Source organism: Castor canadensis, chromosome X, assembly GCF_047511655.1.
Source record: "Castor canadensis chromosome X, mCasCan1.hap1v2, whole genome shotgun sequence".
In the NCBI taxonomy this organism is placed as follows: Eukaryota; Metazoa; Chordata; class Mammalia; order Rodentia; family Castoridae; genus Castor; species Castor canadensis.
Genome location: NC_133405.1, coordinates 117,179,890 through 117,206,632, shown reverse-complemented (window position 1 = coordinate 117,206,632; position 26,743 = coordinate 117,179,890). Strand labels below are relative to the sequence as shown.

General features: G+C 35.4%; 1 protein-coding gene and 1 long non-coding RNA gene across 4 annotated transcripts in view; one reads left to right on the top strand and one right to left on the bottom strand.

Annotated features, from left to right (window-relative positions):
* Positions 1-2,628: 2,628 nt before the first annotated feature.
* On the bottom strand, positions 2,629-23,611 carry LOC141419880 (uncharacterized). Of its 2 annotated transcripts, XR_012444598.1 has the most exons (4): positions 23,426-23,611; positions 22,787-22,871; positions 11,134-11,251; positions 2,629-3,577 (listed from the first exon to the last, which is right to left on the bottom strand). It is a non-coding gene; the product is annotated as an uncharacterized lncRNA (long non-coding RNA). The 2 variants fall into 2 exon arrangements; XR_012444599.1 differs by lacking the exons at positions 22,787-22,871; positions 23,426-23,611 and adding an exon at positions 19,913-20,227.
* The window catches only part of Il1rapl1 (interleukin 1 receptor accessory protein like 1), a 1,357,677-nt gene continuing 1,351,486 nt past the window's right edge, over positions 20,553-26,743 (top strand). For both annotated transcript variants that reach the window (XM_074063978.1, XM_074063977.1), the window contains exon 1: positions 20,553-21,110. The gene's annotated coding sequence lies outside the window, so the exon portion shown is untranslated. The remainder of the gene's footprint in view (positions 21,111-26,743) is intronic.

Genomic DNA, 26,743 nt, shown 5'->3' with positions numbered 1-26,743 from the left:
CATAAAAAAATGTTTTCTTTTTTAGTCTAGCTTTGCTCTTCTTCAACTTTTTTGTTCATCCTCTTTTCCCCTGGCCCTCTAAATATATAAGCCAGCAGCATTGGCTTTGCTTTGCTGTTTTGCTCTTGCCTTATTACCGTTTTGAAAGAGAATGTCTTAGATGAGAGATATGTGTTGACACTGTAGGGTTGTTGAAGGAAATACTAATGTTTGCTAGAATTGACTTCATTTCTGCTTGCTAATGTGTGTGTGTGTGTGTGTGTGTGTGTGTGTGTGTGTGTTTTGAGGAAGTATGTGGGTAAAGGCAAAGTCTCCATTTTTTAAATAAAGGATAGAGTAAGTTGATGGTCAAAATATTCATGATTAATTATTTTAATATCCCAAGGAATTTGTTAGCACTTTTTAAAATTCATCACTGTTAAAAACGTATTTACCACTTCTCTTGCTTAACTCATGGATGCATGCTTCTTAAGACTTTTTTTTGACATTTATATCAAATACAAATCTCAATGACTCAGGACAGACTAGCAATGTCACTACTTCTTTACTGAAACCAGCATTATCTTTAAAACAGAAAATTTTTGCCATATTTTGTTTGTTTTCTTTTTTTTTGGTGGTACTGGTGTTTGAACTTGGGGTCTTGAACTTGCTAAGCAGGCATTCTACCTCTTGAGTCACACCCCTAGCCCTTTTTGCTTTTTGCTACTTTTTGGATATGGGGCATCTCATGTTTTTGCCTGGGGCCAGTCCATGATCCTGTTACCTACACATTCCACATAGTTGGGCTCTCAAGTGTGTGCTACCATGCCCAGCTTGTTAATTGAGATGGGGGGCCTTGCTAGCTTTCTGTTTAGGCTTGTCTCAAATCATGATCCTCCTGATCTGTGCCTCCCAAGTAGAGTAGCTTAGATTATAGATATTAGCCACTATGCCTGTTGTGTTGCTTTTAAAAAATGTTTTATGTAATATTGAAAGTTTACAGTTATGGCCAGGTGCCTAGGATCACACCTGTAATCCTAGCTACTCAGGAGGCAGAGATCAGGAAGATCATGGTTTGAAGCCAGCCCAGGCAAATAGTTTCCAAGATCTTAACTCAAAAAAACAAAACAAAAAAAAACAACCATTACATAAAAGGGTTGGTGGAGTGGCTCAAGGTGCAGACCTTGAGTTTAAACCCTAGTACCACAAAAATCCCCACAAAGTTATGCCAATATTTTTGTGAATAAAAAAGTTTTAAAGATATTAACCTGCATGGATGCCCATCTTTTGCACAGGAGTAGGTGATAGTATGCACATTAAATAAGCTGAAAGACATTATTGACAATTCTCCAGTAGATGATGGGAGAAAAAAATTCATCAAGCAAAATTTGAACACCTACTCATGTAGGATATTGTATGATATCAAGCTGGAGTGGATTCCTCAAGTTTGCTTAGAAAGGGATAACATTTTCTTTCCATGATTGTAAATGAGGTTAAAGTGAAGATGGTAATTATGACTAATAATCTCCAGAATTTATTAAATTCTTCCTATTAGTTTAGCAGTGTACTAAGATCTTTACATAATTACCTTATTTTAATAACCCTGACTTGAATGTGTTAGCATCTCCATTTTATTGGTGAGAAAATTAGGCCTGGAAACAATATACTCCTTCAATTCACAAAGCAAGTAAGTGACTAACCTGATATTTAAACTAAGTCTGTTACTAAGGTGCATTATCTCACCAAATATTCTCTCAAAGCCAAGTAATATTGACTTAATCTTAAAGTGACATCAATGATTAAAATTAGATTCATTTTTAAAGCAGATTATAAATGTTAGAATGGAACAGAAAAGCAAGAGTTACTCAAAAATGGGAAGAAATTTGGGATATACCAAAAATAGATGATCTTTGAAATAGAAGGTTACAGAAACAAAGACAACCTAAAGTCACCCAATTCATAATTTTGCTGAAGGCTAACCTTGGAAGCAGGTACTATTAAAACTAAAAATAATATTATTTGACAGGGTGATTCTAAATCTAATACATGATTCCTTATATATAATTCAAAATTCCATCCCAGAAAAATAAAACAATTCCCACAAAGATGTGATCTATCATTATGTTAATATTAAAAATTAAAGCAAAATAAAATAATGAAATACATCAAAAATTGGGAAAAAGTTAAGTAAACTACTGAAAATTGTCTCAATGGAATATGCAGCATAACACAAGTACCTCTTTGTTTGCCACTACTCTGTAATCCTTAAATGTTGGAGCATGTGGGTATGTTCAATACAATTCATTTCTAGATTATGGTCTTGTTTTTATTGGCCCTTTTTCTTGATATATTTGTGTTACCTTGATAAGTAGACTGTGTGGCCCTTGGGAGAGGGGACCATGCCTTATTTGCCATGTACTAGACCCCCAGTCAATAATGTTCAAGGATGGGTTTACCAATAACTGTTGCACAGTTTAACAAAATTCCTTAAGAAACTTCTAAATATAAGCCATAAATTAAAAGGTTGAAGTGAAGCAAAATGTTTTTTATTTCATGTTATTTATTTAATGCTTCATTGCATTGCAATACATTTACATGCTTTCAAATTCCAAAAATATGAAAGTTATACACTGTGAAATATTTCTCTCTCACAGCTTCCCTTAGCCAACTAGCTTCACTCCCCATGCAACTAACCTCATCAGTTTCTTGTGTTCTACAGAGAAAAATGTTGTCTTTTTAAGCCAATGTGTATATTTTTAAATTAATTTTGAGTATTAAACATTCACTGTCAATTGAACGTCATGCCAGGCACTATGTTAAATGCTTTACATTTAATTTTCCCAACAGCTCAATGAGGCATATTTTCCTGATTATTCCCATTTTGCAGATAAGGAAGCTGAGTTTCACAATATTTCCTCTCTATTTTGAATCTTTTTTATGAAAAATACATAAAGTAATTCAAATCTCAAAAGATTATATAGCCCACACATGAGAGGAATTATTTCCATATATCTGGAGAGAGTAAAGATATGTGCTTATCTAGTTCTTGATTAAGGAAGTATAGTTGTGAAACATGCTGATTTAAGACTTAGATCCTTTATCTCAACACAGGATTTAGCCCTGTGGCCATGCTATTACAGCTGAGCATGAATACCATCTGTTCTGCTATGGTATAGTATTATTTTAAAAAGTGTATCAATTGAATGTATTTTGTAATTGAGCTAAGAGGGAATTTGCAAGAGATAGGGTTGATTTGTTGTTGGTGGTGGTGATGGTGGTGGTGGTGTGTGTGTGTATGTGTGTGTGTGTTTGCTGTGCTAGGGATTAAACCTGGAACCTTGTACATGCTAGATAACCATCATACTGGAATTACACCTAGAGTTCTTCTTGATCTTTTCAATGCTTCTTAACAAGAGTTCTTGTCTCTTTGCTTTTATTCTATTCTCTTCTGATCTTCACCCTCCTTGTCTTCCTTATTGCCTTGATTCTTCAGTCTTCACTACCCCTCTCTTTTCTCCTTTATATTTTTCAGTAAGTCTCTTGATTTCATCATAACTGTGCTGCTAAGCTTCCTCCTCTAGGAAACTGCTGATTGCTTCTATGTAATAGGAAAAAAGGCCAACAGTTGGTACAAACAGATATTTTATATATAAAACCAAAAGTTACCAATTTGAGTTAGAGTTAACTTTGTGCTAAAGGTGCACAAGATTACAGAAACTTTAATAACTTATTAAACAAATACTGAACTCTAAATAACTGTGAACATGATTTTAAGTGTTCAACAAATATAGACACAAACTAGAAAACAAAACAAATTCCAATATACCCAAATAAACAACCACCTCTGCTTAAAATTGTGTCAAAATGATGCTTCTTCTAATATAGTAGTGCTAATTTAAATAAAAGTTTTATAATTTAATGCAGATGATAGTCACAAATAGTGCACGACGATCAAATGTTCCACAAAGTCATTAAGTTACAAACTAAATTGTTTTACAGGTAAGAAATTATCCAAGATTTTCCAAAGAAGATCTGTTTTTAATTAGGTGGAGGGGACTGGTGCTCTCATATATTGTTGAAGGCAATTCATGTTGAGAAAACTGTTTGTACAATCATCAATTATAGAAGTAGATTATGCTTTTCTAACATGCAGATTCTGATGTGGTTGGTCTAGACTGGAACTGAAATTGTACTTCCCCCCGCCCCCACCTTGGTCTTTTTGAGAGACAGGGTCTTGATAAATAACCCAGGCTGGTCATGAATTCATGTTCCCAAGTGCTGGGATTACAGGTCCATGAGGTTCTACCTTTCTAATAAGCTCCCAGGTGATGCCAATCCTGCTGAACTCTTGGCCACTAATTGAGCAACAATGTTCTAGATATTTCAGTTGGTGCAAGGACTTCTTGACCTGGAATGGACTATCTGAGGCCCAGGGAAAGGTCAGAAATACCTTTTTTCTTTCTTTAAACTGGGGGTAAGTGGGGAGCAATAGTCATTTGTATGGACTACTAATAATTTTATAAGTGAAGAAGTCAGATTTTAAAAAGCAAGCTACAGAATCACACTTGGAAAAAGGGTGGGATGGGATTTGCTCTGGGATATGAGGAGCGCTTGTGAATTTGGTGGAGTCATAAATTTATAGTTTCTGTCAATGATTTTTTTTCTCTTAAAAGTCAGAGATCTGGGCTGCTAGAGTGGCTTAAGCAGTAAGAGAGCTTGCCTAGCAAACTTGAGGCCCCGAGTTCAAACCCCAGTGCAGCCAAAAAAAATCAGAGATCTGGAGTGAATTGGCCTTTATTTTAGACATTATCAAGGTGCTTTGGAATTTATCAGTATAAACTATAATTATAGTTTGGGTTAGGAGTGAAAGGTTGAATGTTTCCAGATAAAAAAGTAAACAGAATTGGAAGTTGGTGGTTTTTAAACAGAAAAAGAAGAAAAAGATTCTGAAGGAAGAGAGATCTAACCATTATTGGCAAAATGTGGGTCTGGAAAAGAGGAGGGAGAGGTGAAATTTATTTTCACTAGGTTTGTGTATCTAGTTAACCTAGGAAGAAGCCCTAGGGGAAAATCCGGAAAAAGAAGAAAAGCATGAGAAACTTTTGTGGTATACACAAAGGAGTAAAAATTTTTATACTGGTAGGAATAGGGGTGGAAAGTTGGGATTTGGCCTTAGGCAAGAAACCATCAGGCTTCCTTGCAGAGGGAAATGTGATGGCATGTGGGGAAGGTTAGTGAGGAAAGCTACAGGAACACTACTATTGATTCTTCCTTGTTCTTGCCTTGTTCTTTGTCTGTATCTTTGGCAATATGGAGCTTGGTTTGAGGTGTTGTCAAAGATAAACAATACTGGAAATTAGTTAAAGTGGTAAAAATGGATTATGTTCATTAACTACTGTATGGGGAGGGAGGAAAAATTGAGTTCAATTCCAATTTGCTATGAGATGTCTTGGTGTTTTAAAGGAGGAAGGAAGTAGGAGGGAGAAAATGCAAGCAGCAACTAGAACAGAGTCAAAGGAGTGAAAAATTACAAAAACTGGGTAAGAAGGTTGGTCGATGAATATGGAATAGTCCCCAGTACCAATTAACTGACATTTATGAAAGTTAGGCTACTGCCCTTCCACAAACAATGGGAGACAGAGGCCCTCTTCATCTAAATGATTGCTTCAACCCTCCCCCCCATCCCGCCCAGTGCTGGCTAAGCAAGCTACTCAATCACTGAGCTACACTCCTAAACTCTGTTGATTGAATTTCAAAAGAATTGGGTGTTTGGGAAACACACTCCAGAGTTTTAGGAGATACATATGCATCTCAAAGAGACAGAGGAAATATTTAGAATTATAAGCTTTTTGTTTGTTTGTTTTTAAGAAATACAATACTCCAAGAAAGGGAAGTCAAAGCCTTATCCTCAAGTGTTGATTGGAATGGTAAATTATTTCTCTCTCTCTCTCTCTGTCTCTTTTTGGTAGTGGTACTAGGGTTTAAACTCGCACTTGCTACACAGTCACTCTACTACTTGAGTTAACAACTGCAGCCTTTTTTGCCCTGGTTATTTTAGCCATAGGGTCTCACTTTTTGTGCAGGCTAGCTTGTTCTATAATCCTATTTTAAACTTCCTGCCATCACTGGAATGATAGGTGCTTACCACCATGCCTGGGTACTGATTGAGATGGGCTTCTCGCTAACTTTTTGCCTGGGTTGGCCTGGAACTGTGATTTTCTGGATCTCAGCCTCTTAATTAGCTAGGATTATAGGCATGAGCCACTAGCCATATACCACTAGCCATTACCTAGAGTAATGGTAAATTCTTTGGACAGTTTTGACCTTTGGGGATGTGGGGGCACTAGAAGCCATTCCAGAATTTGGTCACAGGGGTTTGGATGGAGTCATTCATGTCACAACTTTCTACAGCCCACAGGAGCATAATCAAACTGGCAGAGTGGCTGAAGAAGTAGACAGACTGCCTAGCATGCATGAGGCCCTAAGTTCAAACACCAGTACCACCAAAAAAACACAAGTGTATTATCAAGGCCACTCATAGGCCCTGTGCTGTTGGACCATTGAGAAAATTAGGAGAGAAATAAATTTCTGCTATTCATTTCTTTATCTTCCTCCTCTAAACACTAGAGTTCAGAAATCACAATTTGAGGAGAGTCTTCTCCTTATGCAACTTCTCTCTGAAAAAATGGAGGGTGTGCAAATGGAAACCAAGACCTGGTGAAGCAATGAGTAACTGGCATTGATTGTGGTTTGGGGATGCTTGGTGCCATCCGAGGGCTTACCCACTTCTCCCCACTGAAGTCATAAAGACTGGGATTAAATGAATTGGGTGATGGCCTTTGGGTAGTTAGTGAAGTGGATTAGTAAGTAAAAATAACATAACATTCACTATGAGGAGCACAGCTATTTCAAAAAGAAAATGTATCCTGGATCATAGATTCCAACAGAAGCAAAAAGTATTAAAGAACAAAATGAAAATTTAAAATTACCCCAAAAATATTGTATGTAAAAATGTTTTAAACAGAGAATGATGAAACAAAGAGTAGAATTTCAAACTAAGCAATAAGTTGATGAATTTGAACAACAGATTGAGGATCCTCCAGAAGGTAGAGGGATAGGAGAGGATACTATAAAAGAAGAGCTAAGAGAAAAGGACAATAGACACAAAAGTGCTAATAACTAGGAAAACAGGACTCAGAAAAAGAGAAAACAAAGAGAAGAGAAGAAATATTTGAGTATATATGGAGAATGAATTAAAATTTTTGAAAGACTTCAAATCAAAAGGACCCAGAAAGTGCCAAAGAGGTTTTTTTCTTTTTTTTTTCAAGAGAAAAGAGTCTAAGGGTGGATAATGATAGAGCACATGCTTATCATACAGGAGACCCTGAGTTCTACCCCCAGCACCAAAAAAGCAAACAAACAAACAAAAAATTCCCAGAATCTGCACCTGGACATATTAAAGTGAAATTTAAAAATACAAAGACAACACTAAATTTTAAACACTTACAGAGAAAAAGAACAGATGACATACAACAAAAGAAAAATCAGATTGATGTGAGGTTGTTTTAACAATACTGGATGCAAATGGATATTTTTCAAAGACTGAAGGAAAATTAACTTTGAACATAGTATTTTATACTCAATAAAATGTCATTTGAATAAGAGGACATGAGAAAAATATTGTCAGGCATACAATATTTCAAAAGCTTTGCTACACAAAGATGCATTTAAAATACTTTTTAGATAAGTTCTAAAAGGAAAGGAAAACCAAATGTAGAGGTGTTACAAGAATGTGTGAAGTAAAGGTGAACAAATAAATATCTTAGTACAGTCATTATGGTTTTGTGGACTTTGGGTTTCTGAACCTGGCTAACTTCACTTAAGATGAAGTTCTCTAGTTCTATCCATTTACCTGCAAATGACAAATTCACTTTTTTTATTTCCAATGTGGAAATTCAAAGCTGCTGAAGTGTTGCTGGTGACAAACACTAACAATGAAATCAATCAAATCCATCATTATTGTTACTGCCTACAGTAAATTCTTGCCTGTCTTGAGAGGCTTACCATACCCAAAAAAAAAAAAAAAAAACTAAAGGAAAAGAAACACTACATTCATAAACTCCAAGAAGTTACAGCCTAGTTTATGACTCTCAAAGTTCAATGTGCACATGAACACCTGGAACTCTTGTTTACCTGCAAATTCTGATTCAGTATATCTGAAAAGAGGCTCAAAGTTGTGAAATTCTAAGAAGTTCCCAGGGTTGTTGAGGCTTCTGGTCCTAGGGTATAGTTTTGATCACATGATAAAGCAAGAGCACACAAGGGAGGTAATGAGGATAGGTAAGACACCCAAAAAACTAGATAGCATTTGTTGCTCTCAACACAGAGAAACTAATGCAGATACTTTAAAGCCAATAGGAGAAGGGGACCAGGAACCAGAGAAAAGGTTGGTTCGAGAAGAATTAGCTTAGAAAGTAATACACATGCATAGGAAAGCAATGCGAGTCAATTCCCTGTATAGCTATCCTTATCTCAACTAGCAAAAACCCTTGGTCCTTCCTATTACTGCTTATACTCTCTCTTCAACAAAATTAGAGATAAGGGCAAAATAGTTTCTGCCTGGTAGCAAAGGGTTAGGGGGGGTAAGGGAGGAGACGAGGGGAGGGTAGTAAGGGGAGGAAGGGAGGAGAGAAATGACCCAAACATTGTACGCACATATGAATAAAATAAATAAATAAAGAGGTGAAGTAACTAAAAAAATGTAGTAGGAAGGAAAAGGAGGAGAAGCATTGCCTTATTCAGAGTAAGACATAATTTCAAGTAAGAATAAGACAGGAGTAAAAAGAAATATAGGTAAATAACACATTAAAATAAGAATTTAAGATGATAGTTAAGAAAATAAAAAATATTATAACAAAGATATCAATAAATCAATAATTACAATACATAGAAAAAGGGGAATTCTATCAGTTTAAAGACACAGATGAATAAATTAGATAAAAGTCCACATCCAGTCTTAAATTTAGTGGGATACATAAACCATTTGGACATGCAAAAGTAGAAAGTAGAGGCTAGGGATTTAGTTCAGTGGTAGAGTGCTTGCCTAGAATGTGCAGTCCCTGAATTCAATCCCCAGCAAACACAAACACACACAGAAGTTGAAAGTGAAAGTAAAAGTATGGGGGAAAAGTCCTGCTGGGAAAATCCTAAAAAAAAATGTTGATAGTTTGGTTATATTAAATAAAAAGACTTTAACAAAAAAAAATTAAGGATGGAGAGAATCATGACACAAATATAGTTCAATTTACCAACTAAGTATAGAAATTTTGAACATGTACACATCAATAAAATAGCTTCAAAACATATGCAGCAAAAATTCAAAGCATTATCATTGTCAATTTCAGCACATCTCTTGATTGTTCATGGTTACACAGTAAGAACTCAGTAAAGATATAGAAGAAAAACAAGTAACACAATTAACAAATATCTCAATTAAAAGTAGCATAATTAACAAGTAATTATCTATGGGAGATGGAGTCTCCCATATGATTATGTTTGCATCATTAGGGAATATATGATTGTCCCAGCACACATGGTACATTTTATTTATTTATTTATTTATTTATTTATTTATTTGTTGGGGAGTAAAAAATTTTATTGTAATATAGTAAAATACTATAGACAGTAGCTATAATGTTTGGGCACCAGTTATACATTGGGCACTGAGTCAAGTACATCACATCGGTTGATTCATAATTTTCATGACAGTCTCATGAGGTAAGTTCTAGTTTTGTTCCATTGTAAAATGGATGAGCTGAGGTTTAAGGAGGCAAAATTATGTATGTTGGACCACTGTTAGTAGCATCTCGAATTAGAACCAGGACTGTTGAAATTATATTACTATTATGTGAACTACTGTCACTGATTTCTACTTCTGGACTCTTGAGAATGTTTGTTGCTTTGATTTTATAGAAGTAAAGGACGTTTAACAATATCATGAAAATATTATAGTAATTACATAAATACACAGATCCTATTTAAAAGTTTTTATTTCCATATTGACAGCTGAATCTAGTATTTTACCAACTTTTCCATCTGGTTCCCCACTAAGAATTCTACCTTTACTCTAAATGTGAGCAAAAAATTCTTTAGCCATACACGTGGTACATTTTATCAGCACCCACGGAATTGTCAAAGATTACAATTATGTGAGAGAATTTTAAAATATCCTTTAACATCTAAACACATGGCATAATTAACTCTTAGATTAAAGAAAAATCAGTGATTTTTCTCTCTCTTTCTTTCTGTATGTGTGTTTGTGTATGTTTGTGTGTGTGTGTGTGGTGTGTGGTGTGTGTGTGTGTGTGTGTGTGTATGTGCACATGGCATGTGTACATGCCATGGTGCTCATTTCCAGGTTTCTACTTGTATTGTTTTCAGGTTGGGAGTTATAAAGTATGGGGAAAAAAGGTAAACTCAAAGTAAATTCAGTGATACTCCAAATTCTGGTGTTATTCCAGATTTACCTACTACTTATTTACTTTTCAGGGTTTTCAAATAGTTGTTCCATGTGTTCTGTCCAGGTTTTAAAATTGTGTTCAATAGGAGACAAAGAGTAAAGTGAAGTTACTGAATTTTATCCAGAACTGAAACTGTTATTAATTTATAAAATTAAAACTTATATTCTTCATAAAAATACCTATAGATGAAACAAAACTATTTTTAAAAGGCAAAGGAAAAATATACATGGGATTCCAAGAGGAGGGTTTCTTTAGGTGAAGGGAGGCAGATTGATAGGTTGACAGAAGTAACATACCATATGTTTGATATGTCTAATTATTGAGATGGTTGCTTTTATTTTGGGTGGTGCTTCCTTAAACATTTATAACCTCATAAAAATAACTAGATAAATGTATTTGTAAATAAAATTGGTCTGTTCATAAACCAATAAAAACACTATTAACTAAGAGTCATGATCAAGATAATTTTGCACATCTGTGATACAAGGAGAAATGGAAAAGAAATTTTCCTTGTCTTTGAGAGGTTATGGACAAGAGTTACAAATCTAGGTCATCGAGACTCTGTTGTACTAACAAATTAACCTGAAATTTTTTTACCTTAGAATATGAAAGTTAATATATGAAAGTATCTTACATAAGCCCAAGGCTGATGCTTCTTTTTAAATACACATTATTCCTCTCAGCAATGATTTAGGAATTAGGATCCTTCCATCACATGACTCACCATCTTGAAGCCCTTTCCTTCAAGTCACCTATAAGAAGAAAACAAGCAGAATAACTACAGATGGGAGAAGAACTTTCTGGAGATTTTAAAACATCAGATCTGGAAGATGTAACATAGCTGTCTACAATCTACTGTGGCACACCAACTAAATGTGAAAGGATTGGGAAATGTGGTGTTTTTCAGTGCTTAGGAAGGGAAGTTAAAAGTTTGGTGAACTTTTTTGTTATTGCCTCTGTCACAAGAGATTTTTCTGATAATGATATTCAATTTTTAAGTCGCTATCTATGTTCTGCTATGCTGTAATCTCCTTTTAGCACCTACTTATATTATAATGTCATTCTCATATGTTATATTTCTCTAGTATCTGATAAACACACCCACAAATTAAGTATAGGTGTTTCCTTCTAGTCGCCTATATGATTTGTTAAGAATTGTTTTCTCAGTGTAAAAAATTAATTCAGAAAGTCATACTGATATTTATATAATGTTAGCATACCCTTCATCATACTACTCCTCAATTTTTATAAAGTTGAAATATTACCATTTTTGCCCTGAAAGATATAATTTTGTCACGTTTCTCTTCATTAGAGCAAAGGCATAAACAGAATCCAGTTACAGACTCTGATAGGGAAACAGTACAATAGAAATTCTACAGAACCTAGTCTTTAGCATGCAGCTTCACATGTGTACAATAAAGGCAATGTCCAATTCATATAAAATTGAAGATTTTAGATAAATGTAACACAAAGAATATAACCAAATGTTGAGTACCGAAAAGTAGTAATTAAAAGAAGGTGAAATTTCCAAATTTGCCACTGTGAGACATTGAACAACCTTTGTTTTTCTCATCTGTAAATTCGACATTCTTTTGTGTATTAATGAATACACAGACTCATGAGATGTCTGGCATGTGAGTACTAAATAACTGCTAACTAGTATCATTTCACAAAAGAATTAAGCAAAGCTTTCATTGATACTAAAAAGCCAAAGACAAGGTCATCTTAATTGTGTTCCTTTTCTGTGTTGAACTTTACTAAATTAATTTTTAGAAAGAAAATCCTAGTTATTTCTTGAAAACACATTTTTAAAATAAACACTGTCTTTTCATGCCCATGTAAAGGTAGTCTTCATAGGAAGACTGCCCCCATGTTTAGAACATGATGAAATATTTGACTTTTACACACATATGCTCAAGCAGTTTACTATTTTTATTACTTTTAATCATGTAGCATTGATGTGAGAATTGTACTTGTTTTTCTTTTGGTATTTAAAACAAACTTCTTTATTGAACTTTTGATTAAAACATGAAATATATACACAAGTGAAGATATTATAAGGATACAGTTTAGTAAATTTTCACAATATGAATACACCCAACTAGCAAATACCTGGATCAGAAAACCCCAGAACATTACAGCATCCCCAAATCCCTTCATATGTTTCCTTGGCTAGTATTTCTACCATGTCATATAATGGAGATTAGACTAATTTTGCCCTTTTTATAAATACAGTCTTATAATATGTATTCTTTTTCCTCTTGCTTATTTTGCTCAATCTTATGATTGTGAGATTCAATATTGCTGAAGGTAGCTGTACTCATTCATTAACCCACTGTATGGATATACCACAATTTGTTCATTTACTCTACTGCTGATGAACTTTTGGGTGGTTTCCAAATTGTAACTTTTTGAATCAGCTGTTCTAAACTTTTTAATACATGTTTTCATTACATATGTATGCATTTGTGTTGGCTATTTACCCAAGGATGGAATTTTTGGTATCATAGGTTATACATATGTTTAGATTTAATATACTCTGCTGAAAAGCCTCTCAAGGTGGTTGAAGCATTTCTTTTGGCCTTGACTAGGGCTTGGACTTAGTCAGGGCTTCACACTAGCTAGGCATGTGCTCACCACTTGAACCACACCTCCAGCTCTTTTTTCTCTAATCATTTTGGAGATAGGAGAGACCAGGCTGGCCTGGTCTGCTCTGATTTTTAAGCTTCTTGCTACGAATGGATGGCAGATACCACCATGCCCAGCTTTTGTCTGTTAAAATGGGGTCTCGCGTACTTTTTTGTCCAAGTTGTCCTCCCAAGTGGGTAGAATTATTGGCGTAAGCCACCAGTGTCCAGTTTTGTTAAAGCAGTTTTTTATTTTCATGTTGAATAGATGTGAGTTCCAGCTGCTCCTGCTCTTCACCCATATTTTACGCTGTTCATAATTTCATTCTGGTTTAATTTGACATCACTTTCATATATAATGAAATCACTAACTTATTTTTATCTTCATTCACCATTGGTTAACCCCTTTTGTGATATGTGTAAAACAGACTAATTGGTAAATATACATTTCAGTTTCACGCTTATTATTATTATAATTTATTGATTAGGCAAATAAACTCACCTACTTGACTTGTTCTAAAGAATGTTAGATTGGTCCTGAGATGTTCTATTAGTAATACCCATAAGCTACAGTCAGACAAGTTAGCCTTAAAGACTATGTTAATTGAATGGCTTGTTCTCTTCAACTGGATAGCTTACTATACCAAAAATAAAAACAAAATACAAACAAAAATAAAAGCATTCTTGACTTCATTGAAATCATTGTAAATAACTTTCTCTAATAGAAAAAGAGAAGAAATGAAAACAAACTTAAAAAGCTAAAATGAAGCTTCATCTGCCTCTCTTAAACACCATTTTGTAGGCACTCTGCTAGATACACATGCTACAGCATTCCAAAAGAAGGGTATCTTATTAACTTAAACTTTTTTTATAGGAAGACACTGAAACTCAAGGTGAGGAATTGTCTCTAGGACATATAGTGATGTGTCAGGAGTGAAAACAAATCCTATTATATCAGATATCTCCATTATGTCCTAAACTTATCTTTTTTTTTTAAAGAAAAGGCTGACAGGCAATATGGCTGAGTCATGCCAAAGAGAACTCCTACAACATTCCAGCTTTGTAAACTTAAATAACTATATATAACTATGTCATTTGGTAGAATGAAACTCAATTTCCTCTGTCTAAAATGAAGAGATTATTCAAGGTTGTCTCTAGTGCCCATTCAAAAATTGATTCTATGATTGTAAACACTTTTGTATTCTACTACCAGAACCAGTACTATTCCCTTTTAGGTACCAGAAAATTGGCCTACTTAAATGTTATTCATTATTTCTGGTTTCCACTCATTTTTTGCTTTGTATTTTGCTCATCCCTGGAGGTCACAAAAATAATTCCTTCTCTCTCTAGTCTTTCCTGCTTCTTTTAGGCTGATTTCAAGTTTTTCTTACAGTACTCAGTATACTATATATCGCATGTGCTGTTTATGTGTTTCTCTAATGGTAGATATGATGAACTAATTAAAGTCAAGACTGTGCCTTACTGTAGAACTCCAATACCCAGCACTGTCTGGCACATAGTGTGCTATTGATAAGTGGTAGACGTATAGATAAATGAACAAACATTACTGTCTTTAGTTACACAGGTTGAATATTTTAAAGTCAGAGACAGAAACTCTAGGATTATTTCTTGTTACTCTTTTTCTTAGGGTCCCAAAATCAAGCAAAGGTGTGACTTCATGCACAGCTTTATCCCACTGGAGAGTTTACAGTATAAATCGCAACTTTGGGCTTTTCTGAACTGTAATAAAAGACAGGTTTTATACTCCTAAGTCAGTTAGTCATTGGGTAAAGTGGAGGAGCGTTTTTAACTTCAGGTGCTTCCTGCTCTCATCAAAGATGGTACATGAAGCTCCCAATAGCCTAAGAGCAATTGTTAAAGGGGACCTAGGTGCTGGCCTTTAGAAGCAAAGTTCAGGGAAGGGAGTGATGGCTGTGAGCAAGCAGAGCTGCAATCTGAGTGGGTCTGGGCTGAACTCTGACAGTGCCTGCCTTACCTTCTTTCTCTGTTCTACTTTCATTTGAAAAATATTAATCATCTAGTTAATTTAGGAGACACTGAAATTTGATTCCATATTTTATATTCTGAAACACTAGCTCATACTGTTCTCTTCCTTCTCCAAACTGTTTTATATGCCTTAATTACCATGAAGTACCTTGAATCATTTCAGTGGAAGCGATGCTCAATATATTTACATCAACACCATTTCATTTAATTTCCCAAACCTGGGAGAGTGTGACTTCTCTTCTACCATTTCCCAAATTATTCAGTGTAGGAAATGTTATTGTCATTTTTCCTGATTCAATCATAATATCTGAAGTTATGTTTTATGTTTCAATCTAATGTGGAAGTCATTGCCATAGGTCATGTGCCCTGGATACAGTGAAGCAGGATATAAATAAACATAAAAAGTAGCGAGTGTTCTATTTCAGTAGAACTGTATGCAGAGATCAGAAATGCACCAAGAAATAGGGCTTATCATTCTGAAGTTCTCATCAGATTTCAATAAAATATAAGCTTTAGGAGAGCAGGGAAGCTGCCTAGATACACCCACAATGATACCCTCAGTACCCTAAAGCATGTCCAGCACATAGTGGGTTTTCAGTACACATTTTCTGAATCAATTACAATTTTAATAGTTTGCCTCCTGAAATACTACTGTTCTGTGGTTTATTTAAACTGGTTGTCAGCATGGAGTGACTTCTGCCTTCTCTCCTAGAAGTGGGTGAATTTCCATGGTGAACAATTCTCTATATACAGTTTGCAAATCATTTTGGGAACCTTCCAAATGAAAGGCACTGTATAAATATACCCTCCCACCAGCAGCCAGCCAGCTTTCCATTGGGGATGCATTTATATCATATCGCCTATGTACATAGTGTTTCATTTGGGGCATTGCTTTTATTTTTATGACCATAAAAGAAATATTCACAGTATGAACAATAATGTAAACTGCATTCAAGAAGACATATATTTGTACATTTTTATGATTCAAAACTTAAAAATTTGAAAGAAAAGCAAGCATGGCATTTTTCTTTCCTGTTACTGTTTGCTTTTTCATAGCATTCTTTATTATTCCTGAACTTCATGGTGGAATTTTGTTGAAATGCTCTACTCTTTATATGTCATTTGACAATATGTGGTGGTGGGTTCAAATGAATGTTGCTGGCAAAAGGACTGAAAATGAAGGGTACTTGATTTTGCATTTATTCATGTCTACAATAATAGTTTGCTTTAGTTCTACCTTTTTGTGGATGGAGGCCTCTTTAAGAAGAGAAAGAGAAAAGGAAGCAATCTCAGGTATAAAATACCTTCTAAGAAACTTAGCATGATAATGGGGACCTTCACAGATGGGAGATATTTTAGCCTTTGTGACAAAAGTGGGGCTGATTTCATACAGCATTACTGGGGAGCTAGACTTTGAATTCATATCATACCAAAATAAACTGCCAACAATTAAATCAAAACCGTTGCAAATTATGTTTTTGTTTACCTATAATCAACTACATACGAAAAAAGAACTGAATTATAACTTCTTAATTTTTACATCTGCATAATTAATTAAATTTAAACAGAATGAAATAACTCACTCCAGGCATATTTTCTAGCCTTGAGGCTACTCTAGCCTTAAGGAGTGCATTAAAAACAGAAGCTACTCTGAATATTCAGAATAATTTGTATAACATAACACCTAAAAAAAAAGCAGGTTAAATAAAACCCTCCCTCACTTATTTGAGGAATGCTGTGAAGTGTGAAAATTTAAACTTAGGCTACTAATAGTTAAAGGTAGAAATAATAAGAATTTGACCTCATTTCCTCTATTCACAATTCTCTTTCAAAGACAGCAAATTTGGCATTTCCTCCCTTTTTACTACTAAAACAATGAATGTGTTTTTTTCATACCTTAGCTATAACATAGAGTGTTAAGAAATAGCTCACTCAGGTTATTTTGTGGCTTCTGAAGTAGATATTATTGTATTCTCCTCAAGTCAAAATTTTGTTGTAGATAAACTCTAATTTCATACTTCCAGTAATACCTACTTTTTTTCATTAATCTGATGTAAAATATCTTGACATCTTCTTTTTTTTATTAACAGAAAATAGAACAGCAGTTTCTTCAACTGAGAAAAGCTACAAGCATGGATTGATCTGCAGCCAGCTTTTACTACAAACCCCATAATGCTTTGCATTGTAGCCTACAATCCCCATACTGCAGCACCAAATTTTCTGTTAACTATCCTGTTACTGGCAAAGAAAAGAACAGAACAGTTGAGAGCTGTGTAATATGCAAGGGATTGCACACGAATAGTAAATAATTTTTTCAGTGTTTTGAGATGTGATGAATATAATGTAACATGTTCTTAAATAATGTGTCAAGGTGTATATTTCCCTTGTCAAAGCCTAGGCTGGCCTCCAACTCATTATGTAGCCCAGGCTGGCCTGGAACTTGGGATTCCCTTGTCTCAACCTCCCAGTACTGGGATTAAAGACATGCACCACTACCATGAGTTTAAAGCCTTCTTTTTAACACCCCTATGGAGTCCTGCAGTTTTTTAATCTCCCACTTGGAGAAAGGTCAGCATAATTATTCATATTTTAAAATAAAATCACAATACATTGTTTAATGATCCAAACATCTGCAAATGAGAATTCAGTGAAGTAATTAAAATTCTTAATTAGATACACCTTGCAGCTGCTGTTAGTCTTAATTGGCAATAATGCAGCTACATTTTGTTCTGACACATATCTTCAGAAGAGTTAGAGAGAACTGAAGGCAGGCAAGAGGAAAATGTTCCCACACAGTTCAAGACAGTTCGCACAAAGAGGATCCCATGGCAACAAACAGCTAGGCCCACAGTTGGCTCTGTAGGATCCAGGAATAGACAATGCTTCACCTCCGATTCAAACAAACACTTCCCTTCCTGCATTTGAAGAGAAGGCATTTTAAATCATCTCTTGCAGTAGAACTGAAATAGCCCAACATTTACCTGTGTCTTTAAGGCACTTCTCAATGCTTCTGGATGCTCTCTGCCGCCCAGTCAAGGCAATAATTTCAACTCTTGCTCTGTGTAGGTAACAGACTGACTTGCAGAAGCATTGCAAATAGGGCACTTGAGTTTTGTCCCATATAGAGCTGGACCACACCTTGGCAACTAGTTCAACTGTCATTTTACATACAAGGAAATTAAGGTCAAGAGATACTAGTGATTCTCAAAGAAACTGTGGCTAATTGGTAGAATTTAAACTCACATCTAGGATTTGAGCTTAGAGTCCAGGACTTTTACTTTTAAATTTTTCTTGAAGCAACTAAATTTGCTAATTGTGTCCCCTTTAGTCAGCTTGAGTTCCAGTTCTTCACTTTTGGTTGGCAAAAGGACTGTGCTAGAAGGTGTAGAAAATATGGATCACTACGATGAGGGAATGTATTGCTTTTTCATTTCTGGTCCTCAGATTACTGAGAATTATAACATGTGGAGAAAGAGCAGGGAGAAGAGAAATGCTAGCACGCAGGAGATTAAGGGATTCAAAGAAATCTTGTAAGACTTGCTGACACACATTAACACACCTTCCCTCTTCCTGGATTGGAAAGTTCAAATTAATGCTGATTCCTTCAAAATGCATATTTACCTCAACTTCCAGTCTCCCAGCCCTCATTCATCCTCACCTGTCTTAGTTTAGCTTGCATTAATTTAGCTCACATTTTATCTAATTTTTGCAAGTGTTTCCTTTGTCTTCAACTTGTATTTTACTCTCTAAATTAAATGAAGATACATTTCTCAAGGTCCAAGTCTGCTTTGTCTATTTATTCTTCTGCTTCTGGTTTATCCTGTTAAATCTTCCAGTATAGAGCATGTGGGATACATTGTAGAATGGGTTGAGGTTTTCAAGAATGGGAACTAAAGGGGATGTATGGGAAAAGTTAGAGAGTGGGGAGAAGGAGGGATGGTGATGGGAAAGACATTTGTTCTTCCTGCCTTGTCTCCTTCACTGTCAGAGCCTAACACTATTGCTTCAGAGTAAAGAAATATTCACAGTTCCCTAGGGTCTTGCTACTCTTAAGTGTGGTACATAGTTCCACAACATTATTGAGGTCTATGGACCAGCTTAGAGGCACAGATGCTCAGGCCCCTTCCAGACCTACTGAGTCAGAATCTGCGTTTTCCCAGGACGCCCAGGTGATTTACATACATTAAAGTGTGAGAAGCACAGAATCATGTATGATTACACTACCCAGAGGAAAAAAGGGCAAGTACCTTCAAATATTCTAATTTAGTTACCAGAACCTACTTTGCCTTTCTTTCCTCATCACAAGCCCATTTCAGAAACCCTCAGACAAGTCTTACATAGGGAACTCTATTAACCCCTGGATGGAGGAGTATCCTCTTCAGTCCCCTCCTCTCTGCTCCTCCTCCCACTCTCCTATCCCCTCACTCCCCAGGTTTTCCACAAGCACTCTTCTCTGATGCACTCCTTTCCTAGGGAATATTTTGCTTCTCCCTAAAGAAAAAGAGAGGCTTCGGGGAGGGCGACTGCCGGAAGGACTCACAATATACATGCCAATACAAAACAGAAGCACTTTGCAAAACTGCCCTTTAGAAACAATTATCACCTTGCCACCTGAGTTTTGGAGCAGCACCTGCACGCCCCTCTTTCGAAATCCGTCTTAAAGTGATACTGAGAAAAAGAAGAGGCAGAGAGATCGCGCGCAATAACAAATCTGCTTCAAAGAGAAGAGACGAAAAGGAGGTTATTATGAGTATGTCAGGTTAAGCATCGGTCTAGTACCTTTTCTGCTTCCTAGAGAAATGGAACCTTAATTCTAAGGTGGCTAATGCAAGACTGGGTAAGCATCCAATTTTGCCGGTCCACTTTTGTCGCGAAGGACTGATTCCGTTGTTCCTCCCAGAGTCCTTTCCAAAAGATTCCCAGGCTACCCTCCTTCCTCTACGGGTCTTCTGAAAACTAAAATTCGCAAAGCTGTGGCTGTCTGTGGATTGGCTAGTACTAAAATATCCATTGGGTGGCAGTAATACTATCCTCTTTATGACTTGCAGCAAACCAGAGAATACATTCAATCAAATGAACCGATCTTGTAGAAACACTGGAATCATTTATGCATTGCAGTTTCTCTTTCTTGTTTTCGCTTCTTCTTCCCTGGGATATTTTGAGTGGCTTGTGGCTATTTATCAAGATCCCGTGCTATTCGTGGTTTTCTTGTCATTTTCGCTGGGGATTAGCATCATTCAAAATAAACGCAAACCTGTTTATCCCCCCCCCAACTCTCTTTTGAAAAAGCATTTTTGGGGGCTGCTGAAGAGAGCTAGGACCCAGGAGACACCTTCCCAAACAGCAGGGGTTGTGTGCTTTCACATAGCAGTACTGTACAAGGAAAACCCCGTCGGATCTGTTATTGCGGGATACTTGTGAAATATACATATGATTCTTTCTTATGGCTGCATCCCGGATCTGGAAATTTTACTTGGGGACCAGGAGGATTTGAAAGGCTACATGTATCCAGAAGATTTGCAAGCAAGACTCTGATTCTTGTCATAGAGCTTACAGACTTCCTCACTTACCGGCCTTTTTCCTTCCTTCTTTTCATAAAAAAAAAAAATTCTCTCCCCCTTTTTTGTTCTCCCCCTCTTTCAGTCTCTCCTTTTCTATCTGCCTCTTCTTTTGCCTCCTAGTGTTTTTTTTTTTTTTTCTTTCTCTCTGCACCTGGATTGTATCTTCACCAAACAATCGAGCACTTTGAGAACTAACTGGAGACAGTCTGGTAGGGAAGATCTGTATGGAATTATCTGCTTTTATGGTGAACTTGGCATTTGTGAATGGTTATCTTGTTCACGATACTAATTGCTAGCAAAAGCAAGAGAAAGAACACAGGAGTAAAACGTGGATTTTTCTGAATACGCATTGTGATGACCAGCAGTTACCTTACCGACTGATATCCAGAGAAGAATAATTTAGAAGACTGTTGTGGGTAAGGTCATTCTATATATGCAAACCCATCAGTGGTGTGAGCAAACTTGGGCATTTGTAATAGGAATGGGTGACTTGGATGATTGCTGCATCGAATTGATGGCTGTGATGTGGCCGTTATTGGCACTGAATGGAATAACTGCAGTTGGGTGTGTTAATGTGTGAGTGTGCATGTGTGTATGTATGTATGTCTGTATTCTGAGTATAACTGAAAATAAATCAAAGCATTACTCTTCCCCCGAATTATTTTGATAAGGGACAGTGTTTTGAATTAATTCTGGGTAAATACTCTTTGTTTGAATGCAATATTTGTGGCTTCTGCATTCTGGAGGGGTAGTAGCTGTAAAAGGAACACTTAGTAAGAAGCCCATTTAAAATGAAACGAGCTACTCTTTTTTCTTTAAAAGAAATAGGTTTTCAACTCAGTGCAGCATTCTGCTGCATTTCACAGCCGCAATGGGACTAGAGACATCCCACTTGTCAAGTTCCTAAACTTTAAGGTGACAATCATTGTTAATTGTTCTCTAGGTTGTGCTTATTAGAGATTATTTCTATCTATTGGATTATCACTCAGAGTGAAAAAAAAGAAAAGAAAAGGAAGAGCTGAAAATGAGGACTAAAGTAGAGAATAGGATAAAATTGTCCTAAATATCACCTTAGTGCTTTCTTTCTTAAGTTCAATTGCTCAATAATATAATTATTTGCCCAGTACCCTAAATAGCTGAAGCTGCGACCCACGTGCAGGGGAGTTGAAGGTCTGGAAGCGGAGAGATGATCCTTTTATTGCAATGCAGCCAGCTTGGGAACTGCAGGCAATTACACTCTTCTCTTAACCTTAAGGCGAAGATGTGTCCTATCTGCTATTTTACCCTTTTGGTAAAAACTTAGAGACTGGAACACTAAGGATGTTTAAGCATATTCTGCCTAGGGAATGGGATAAAAAAAAATCCATATTGATGACGTGGTTCAGTGCACTGTGCTGCAATGCTAAAGTCCCACATTCAGTACCTATGAGGAGAGAATGGAGCTTTACATACCTTATAAATCACACTTGGTAGATTGATTTGAAGGGGAGGGGAGAAGATACATGGATATGTAGGAAGATGGATGGAAGTTGTGCATAATTGATGATTATGTAACTTCATTACATCAGTGAGCTTCAGTCAATGATAGTGAGATGAAATGATTGTATAGAGAGAGGCTCCATCACCCTGTTAACTTTTGAATGCTTGCAACAGTTAAAAGAGGAGGAGGGCAGACAGAGATTAGCTCCAAAGGTCCTGTAAACCTTGATCTCTGCAGTGAATTTAGCATGAGTTTTCTCACAGTGAGTTTCTGGGAGATAGCAGATCATGCAAGCTTTAGGGCTGGACAGGAGCAATTTTAGCCACACCCGTGGAGAGTCAAAATGTGTCTGCAATGTTTCACAAGTGCCCCATTGAGTAATTGGGACTGATGATCCCAGCCAAGGTCATAGTTCTTTTCCCTATGATTGAAATATATGACCCCAACTGAAGGGAAAGTTAAATCCATTGAAATGAAGACTGAACAGAATTACTATTTAGAGTCCTGTTTTGCATTTTTCCTGGTACTGCTTGATGCAGATTTCAGTCTGGTGGTTCCTTCATAAAAAATGATGATTGCTTTCACAGTGTGTCAGAAGTGAGTGCTTCTTACCTTTATCTTTGCCATGACAACCACTTTCTGGGCCATTATAACCCTCAGGGAAAAGAGAAGTAAAACCTTTGAAGGTAACAACATCCTGTTAAATGAAAAAAAAAATGGCATCGAACTCATTATTAATACTAATCGCAGAAATAAACAGCAATCTATTTTCAAGTTTTTCTTATTGAATGCCTTAAAAGACATGTTGCAGTCACTGGAGACTTTTTACCATGAGATGAGATAAATGTACTGTGTTTTCTTTACATAGGAGGGAATACTGCAGAATAAAATGTCACTTCCCTCATGTTTTATTTGGAGCTGTATTTTTTTAAAAGCAGACACACATCAGTTTCTTTTGCCCTTCTACTGTTGTAGTATCTGTTTTTCTCTCAGTAGATCATATATTCACAGAAAATGAAACTGCTGACATTCTAACCCTGGTCAATTTAATCTTATCATCCAACTGTGCTAGTTCCTATTTCATTTTATGTTTATTTTACAAAGATGGCTAAACGACTTTTCTGTCAGGGGGATGAAATTATTCTTTCAGTTTTTCTTTTATTTCCCATATTCTATAACCTTATTGTCCTATGGAGGAGTCAGGTATTGGATCTAGACACCCACTAAGTAACTTCAAAAAGATATACTCACCTCAAATAAGAATGATGGAATTGTAGAATGAAATTTTGAGGTCTGATATTTGAGGTGACTTTCTTATTTCTGCAGGACATGCCCAAACATTGATATACTGTGCCAGTGGATTTGGAGGTTTGGTGTTCATATTGCGTAGGAAATTGAATGTGAAGTTAACTCCTGATTCTTTCCTTCAGGGGTCAGGGTAACACTACTGCTGCTTCAGGCTGTTAGTCTCCAACTATGTGCAGAAATATATTTGCAATGATTTTTCCCGTATCTCTTATTTTAATATCTTATAAATGACTTCCACAGTTGTTTTCTGACTTAAGCCTCACATATGTTACCAAACAGGGTATATTCTGGAGGTTTTCTAATCTCAGTAGAGGATGAAGATAATAATGGGAAGGAAAAGAAGTGCATATAAAAAGATACCATGAAACATAATTTTTCAACATGTATTTGCTATCCTTTTACTTTAAAACTGCATGAGGAAAGATAGTCTCAATCACTTTAATGGCTACTTATAACCTGTTACTTTCTTTACGAAGAGGATTATGTAACCTAGGCATTTTATGGCATTTTTCCTAAGTATCCTACAAATCAAAAATAAAAAGCTTTGCCTAATAGGAAAGCATTTAAACATGAAGTCAGTGAATGATATAAAAATATAATATCTATTCTTCTAGTTTATTGCTATTTTGTCAGCTGAAGTCATGTAGTTAGATTAGAAAATATTTGGGTAAAAAGAAGAAATACCATTTTTGTATGAATATGGAAGCTACTAATTTTGTTTCCTGACCAGTTGCTTCAACAAGGTCAGGTGATTTAAGAGATAAATAATCACAGAATTCCTGTAAGTAGAGAACAATTTAAATGAAATTTTTAATTATGTTTGTAACACGTATGAACAAATCAATCTTATTTTCAAATGACTACCAAAATATTTTTAGAACAACTGAACTTTGAAGATTAAAATTTACATTTCAGAATCTTTTAGTCTGTTATACACTGAAATATTTAGGATCTACTTTGTCTTATAATAGATAAGATCTTTAGTGTTTGATAAATCTCATGTTTTTATAAAAAAGACTATAATTTGTAGCAACCTAAGAAGTAGTGATTAATAAGATTTAAATGTAGCAAGTTTTCTGGTGATGCTCAAATTATAAAGCATAATTATGATGGCACCATTTGGACAGCTATAGATAAGGTCATATCAGCATTTTTTGTTATTAAATCTTACTTCCATAAGTCCTATAAGGAATCTCAAAGAGGAAGGAATCCGGCTCTCTGAAACATCAAGGTACTGTAGAATTCTGGACTGAATCAGAAGGTTTGTATTGTACTTCATACTCTGTTAGTTTCTAGCTTTGTGACCTCTGACACTGCACTTGACCTCTCAGAGTTCCAGCAAATCATTAAAAATATAATACTTGCATGTTGCTTTAAAGAAAGGAGGATGATGTGTGTCTAAGTGCTTACCACCATGCTGCGCCTTAGAAATATATAGAAATATTATTATTAAAGATCCCCCTAAGTCTTACCAATTTAATAGAACTTTTTTTTCACATGCCCTAATTGTAAATCTTTATAAACACTTTCTAGTATTAATTACAGTTGGCTGGCAGGTAATATCATTCAGTGATTAAGCAACATAGACAATTAAAAGGTTTGGTTGCTAGCTTTCACTCACAACTCAGTTTTGTTTTTCAGGAATGCTCATATGGGAATATAGTTGTCATAAGTAATTAAAAAATAGTTGCTCTTGAATAACATTCTAAGAGTGGTAACAAAAGATTTTATGTGTGACAGTGTTTTAAGGTGATTACTTTTTTAAAAATGCGCCTGAATATTTTGGGGTTTCTGTTTCTAGTACCAAGAGGACACAGACAAATGTACACAAGCAAACTTGATGCTACCACTTATATTGGGTTAATTGACCAGAAAGCTTCTCTCAGCTATCACTTTATTAACAAACACATAACAGGTTTGGATACAAAGTGTAGTAGAGGAAATGAGAATATAAAGATACCAGTTCTATTTGGAATTTTCTAGTTGCAATAATTACTTATGTTCTTTAGAGGGAGGCAATCCCCATGTGTCACTAATAAAGCTGCATTTCTTTAATTTTCTTGTATCTTAATATATATAAATTCACATGGATAGTTAGTGGTAGAATCTTCTGCATATATTTTTAAGTGATTGGGTAAACAGGCTTAGAAATAAGTTTTTATAATTTGCTTAAGGTAGAATTGAAACTGGAAAATTAACCTTATAAAAATAATTGTTTATGAATTTAAAATGAAAAAAAAGGCACTTTTTTTGTTATAGAGCAATCTCCTTTTCCTAACATCCCGGTGTCTTGTTTTTTATGTTCAGGATCCTCAATATTTCTTTGTTTCGAATGAATTTGATCATGTATTTATCCAACTTCATTGATTCCTATCACTAGCAAACCTTTTCTTGATTTCTTATATTCAAAAAAATGCATATGCTTTATGTCTTTTGGAAATACTTTGGTTTTGCTCTAACAGATTTACAAAGTAATATCACAGGAATGTAGACAGGCTTGTTTATTTGACAAATCAGTTAATCACTTTACAAATACACTTTTAATTTTCACCCAGAGAATGCCACCCTGGAGTCTCTTACACTGCACGCAACATTCCATTATAGGCCAGCCACATGGCTCAATGGACTCACCTTTGCTGCTTACCCTGACCATTAGCTTACAATGAGGGATCTTTATTTGGCATGCTTTTTTGATTCTCTTGCATAGAAACAATATTCAGGTGCCAAAAGCTTAACATTCTTAAGGCTCTTAACTACAGAAAACGAGTGACTGAGTGGTCTGGTGTTGATTTCCTATCACATGATGTGAAATCACTGAGCAGTGATCTGTGGATAAAGCAAAAGGACAAAGCAAAGAATTTTAATATTTTTTTCTGAAAATTTACTTTTTCCTCTTTTTATTTTATGGCATTAATAGTAATCTTTTTTCATGACAAGCTATGCAAAGGATATACTATATTTACCACATTCATGTATATATGTGTATAAAATAGAATAAATAACATTAAATAAGCTATTTTGTTTCTACAAGAATTACAGTTCTAAGAACATAAATTTGAGAGTAAAATTAGATTATACTTTGTAAAACTAAGTAAAATTATGTGTGGAGTTTGGACTCATCAAACAAATGAAATGGACTATGGATTGTGATAATATAGGTTATAACTCTTTCAATATTTTTTGTTAATTGTATTTGTTATACTTTACATGAATTATAATGATAATAAATCAGTGCATGAATAGTCAAAGTATTCATGGTGG